The sequence below is a fragment of the Dermacentor andersoni genome, chromosome 11 (genome assembly GCF_023375885.2).
Source record: "Dermacentor andersoni chromosome 11, qqDerAnde1_hic_scaffold, whole genome shotgun sequence".
In the NCBI taxonomy this organism is placed as follows: domain Eukaryota; kingdom Metazoa; phylum Arthropoda; class Arachnida; order Ixodida; family Ixodidae; genus Dermacentor; species Dermacentor andersoni.
This window is the reverse complement of record NC_092824.1, coordinates 2,674,422-2,679,099: the sequence shown is the minus strand read 5'-3', so window position 1 is coordinate 2,679,099 and position 4,678 is coordinate 2,674,422. Positions and strand designations below refer to the sequence as shown.

Genomic DNA, 4,678 nt, shown 5'->3' with positions numbered 1-4,678 from the left:
AGTAATATCAGAGTTGGTTGTATGAACTTTATGCATAATACGCTTTGTTACGGTACCTTAACGAAATGGGTCTAGAGGACGGTGTTGGTACATTTTTTCGTGCCGCCCTAATCCTATACCCCCTCCCCGCTTTTTTTATGTATAAATACAATTCCTTGCCATGACGGATCATAGCCTCCTTTATTTTTGAAAAATAGAGGAGGCTATAGACGGATTGACCAGTTAAAGTTGTCAACTTGTCATCATCATCATCATCATCAGCCTGGTTACGCCCACTGCAGGGCAAAGGCCTCTCCCATACTTCTCCAACTGCCCCGGTCATGTACTAATTGTGGCCATGTTGACCCTCCAAACTTCCTAATCTCATCTGCCCACCTAACTTTCTGTCGCCCCCTGCTACGCTTCCCTTCCCTCGGAATCCAGTCCGTAACCCTTAATGACCATCGGTTATCTTCCCTCCTCGTTACATGTCCTGCCCATGCCCATTTCTTTTTCTTGATTTCAACTAAGATGTCATTTATGCGCGTTTGTTCCCTCACCCAATCTGCTCTTTTCTTATCCCTTAATGTTACACCTATCATTCTTCTTTCCATAGCTCGTTGCGTCGTCCTCAATTTAAGTAGAACCCTTTTCGTAAGCCTCCAGGTTTCTGCCCCGTAAGTGAGTACTGGTAAGACACAGCTGTTATAAACTTTTCTCTTGAGGGATAATGGCAACCTGCTGTTCATGATCTGCGAATGCCTGCCAAACGCACCCCAGCCCATTCTTATTCTTCTGATTATTTCACTCTCATGATCCGGACCAGCAGTCACTACCTGTCCTAAGTAGATGTATTCCCTTACCACTTCCAGTGCATCGCTACCTATCGTAAACTGCTGTTCCCTTCCGAGACTGTTAAACATTACTTTAGTTTTCTGCAGATTAATTTTAGTCCCACCCTTCTGCTCTGCCTCTCCAGGTCAGTGAGTATGCATTGCAGTTGGTCCCCTGAGTTACTAAGCAAGGCAATAATCATCAGCGAAGCGTAAGTTACTAAGGTATTCTCCATTTACTCTTATCCCCAATTCTTCCCAATCCAGGTCTCCGAATACCTCCTGTAAACATGCTGTGAATAGCATTGGAGAGATCGTATCTCCCTGCCTGACGCCTTTCTTTATAGGGATTTTGTTGCTTTCTTTATGGAGGACTACAGTGGCTGTGGAGCCACTATAGATATCTTTCAGTAATTTTACGTACGGCTCGTCTACACCCTGATTCCGCAATGCCTCCATGACTGCTGAGGTTTCGACTGAATCAAATGCTTTGTCATAATCAATGAAAGCTATATATAATGGTTGGTTATATTCCGCACATTTCTCTATCACCTGATTGATAGTGTGAATATGATCTATTGTTGAGTAGCCTTTACGGAATCCTGCCTGGTCCTTTGGTTGACGGAAGTCTAAGGTGTTCCTGATTCTATTTGCAATTACCTTAGTGAATACTTTGTAGGCAACGGACAGTAAGCTGATTGGTCTATAATTTTTCAAGTCTTTGGCGTCCCCTTTCTTATGGATTAGGATTATGTTAGCGTTCTTCCAAGATTCCGGTACGCTCAAGGTCATGAGGCATTGTGTATACAGGGTGGCCAGTTTTTCTAGAACAATCTGCCCACCATCCTTCAACAAATCTGCTGTTACCTGATCCTCCCCAGCTGCCTTCCCCCTTTGCATAGCTCCCAAGGCTTTCCTTACTTCTTCCGGCGTTACTTGTGGGATTTCGAATTCCTCTAGACTATTCTCTCTTCCGTTATCATCGTGGGTTCCACTCGTACTGTATAAATCTCTATAGAACTCCTCAGCCACTTGAACTATCTCATCCATATTAGTAATGATATTGCCGGCTTTGTCTCCTAACGCATACATCTCATTCTTGCCAATTTCCTAGTTTCCTTGCCTAGTTTCTTTTTCTCTGCTTTTAGGCTTCCTCCGTTCCTGAGAGCTTGTTCAATTCTATCCGCATTACACTTCCTTATGTCAGCTGTCTTACGCTTGTTGATTAACTTCGAAAGTTCTGCCAGTTCTATTCTAGCTGTAGGGTTAGAGGCTTTCATACATTGGCGTTTCTTGATCAGATCTTTCGTCTCCTGCGATAGGTTACTGGTATCCTGTCTAACAGAGTTACCGCCGACTTCTATTGCACACTCCTTAATGATGCCCGTAAGATTGTTGTTCATTGCTTCAGCACAAAGGTTCTCTTCCTGAGCTAAGGCCGAATACCTGTTCTGTAGCTTGATCCGGAATTCCTCTATTTTCCCTCGTATCGCTAACTCATTGATCGGCTTCTTATGTACCAGTTTCTTCCGTTCCCTCCTCAAGTCTAGGCTAATTCGTGTTCTTACCATCCTGTGGTCACTGCAGCGCACCTTACTGAGCACGTCCACATCTTGTATGATGCCAGGGTTAGCGCAGAGTATGAGGTCTATTTCATTTCTAGTCTCGCCGTTCGGGCTCCTCCACGTCCACTTTCGGCTATCCCGCTTGCGGAAGAAGGTATTCATTATCCGCATATTATTCTGTTCCGCAAACTCTACTAATAACTCTCCCCTGCTATTCCTAGTGCCTATGCCGTATTCCCCCACTGCCTTGTCTCCAGCCTGCTTCTTGCCTACCTTGGCATTGAAGTCGCCCATCAGTATAGTGTATTTTGTTTTCACTCTACCCATCGCCGATTCCACGTCTTCATAGAAGCTTTCGACTTCCTGGTCATCATGACTAGATGTAGGGGCGTAGACCTGTACAACCTTCATTTTGTACATCTTATTAAGTTTCAGAACAAGACATGCCACCCTCTCGTTAATGCTATAGAGTTCCTGTATGTTACCAGCTATGTTCTTATTAATCAGGAATCCGACTCCTAGTTCTTGTCTCTCCGCTAAGCCCCGGTAGCACAGGACGTGCCCGCTTCTGAGCACTGTATATGCTTCTTTTGGCCTCCTAACTTCACCGAGCCCTATTATATCCCATTTACTGCCCTCTAATTCTTCCAATAGCACTGCTAGACTCGCCTCACTAGATAACGTTCTAGCGTTAAGCGCTGCCAGGTTCATATTCCAATGGCGGCCTGTCCGGAGCCAGGGATTCTTAGCACCCTCTGCAGCGTCGCAGGTCTGACCGCCGCCGTGGTCAGTTGCTTCGCAGCTGCTGGGGACTGAGGGCCGGGGTTTGGTTGTTGTGTTCATATAGGAGGTTGTGGCCAAGTACTGCACCAGGGTGGCCAATCCTCCACTGGTGAGGGAGTGCGTTACCGGTTCTGGTCACCGGGATCAGGCCACACTCCAGGCCTGTTCACGCGGATTTTTTTTTTAATCCGGTGGAAAATTGCGCGGCACCGGGATTCGAACCACGGACCTCTTGCACGCGAGGCGGGTGTTCTACCTCTACGCCACCGCTGCACGTTATAGGAACTGTCATAGGAACTGTCATAGAACTGAACTGTCATAGGAATCACTGTAATAAACATAATTCCACGATCGGATTGTTTACTTTCATTTTTTGTTGTAACACCGAGGACTACATAGAACTTTATTTTGCATATGTCAGAGAAGTATGTGGATGTCACGAGCTTAAGCCAATGTGCGATACACAGACCAAACAGCTGCTACAACATGAACTGCATTGAGGGCCACACAACACATATGTAATTAAAGGTGCAAAACATAGAGGAAAGCTTCAAGATACACTCTGTAGCACTGCAAAGTATAACATACATTGTATGTGTACAAGAAATACTCAAAAAACAATGCATCAATGTCCCATTTGCCTTCAAGTTTATTATCAAGTTCAAGTTTACTGAAGTTTATTATGAGCATATGTACAACAGGAATCTACTGACACACCCGCAGTCAAGGTGGCTGTTCGAGGTGAGCTGGCTGCCTCAATGTAAGAAAAAGAAAGTGGGTGAATGTCGACACCAGTGCCACTGCTTCTTGCCTCGGACCTGCACATGCCTCCGCAGCATCTTTGTGCACAAATGTGCTGGCGTAGCGAGGCATAGGAGTCGTCCGAGAGAAAGAGTATTGTTTACATGGAGAAGTGGCTGTTCACATTGCCTGTCGCTTTCCCTCAAATGTTTCCTTGGCGACTAGGGTGACACACCCGCAGTCAAGGTGGCTGTTCGAGGTGTGCTGGCTGCCTAAACTAAAGAAAAAGAAAGAAATTGGATGAATGTCGATACCAGTGCTATTGCTTCTTGCCTCTTACCTGCATTTGCCTCCACGGCCTCTTGGCTTGCGGAGTCTGTATGAGGGAGCTGCTGTGGCTAGGCGTAGGCATTGTCTAAGCAAAAAAATTACCGACGATTACGTTACTTCCTAATGCGAAATTTGAGCGCAGCAAATAAGCTGTTTCACCTTTTCGATAGATTGAGGCAAAGAAATCGAGCAACACATGTATGCGCTATCACAGAATTTTCTCGACGGCGGCGATGAGCCTCCGCTTCGGCGGCGCGAACGGCAGGGTCTTCTCGGCGGCGGCGCTTAGCCTCTGCTTCGGCGACGCGTACTCGTGGATCATCTCGACGGCGGCGACGGTAAGCTTCTGCTTCGGCGGCACGCACCTCTGGATTCTGACGGCGACGGCGCTGGGCCTCTGCTCTGGCAGCTCGTTTAGCAGCAGCAGCAGCAGCAGCAGCAGCAGAC

At 46.6% G+C, this 4,678-nt stretch overlaps 1 long non-coding RNA gene across 1 annotated transcript; it reads right to left on the bottom strand.

Moving 5' to 3' along the window:
- Positions 1-3,791: 3,791 nt before the first annotated feature.
- LOC126520213 (uncharacterized) lies at positions 3,792-4,326 on the bottom strand. The gene is made up of 2 exons (XR_007596934.2): positions 4,242-4,326; positions 3,792-4,173 (listed from the first exon to the last, which is right to left on the bottom strand). It is a non-coding gene; the product is annotated as an uncharacterized lncRNA (long non-coding RNA).
- Between the last annotated feature and the right edge of the window lie 352 nt (positions 4,327-4,678).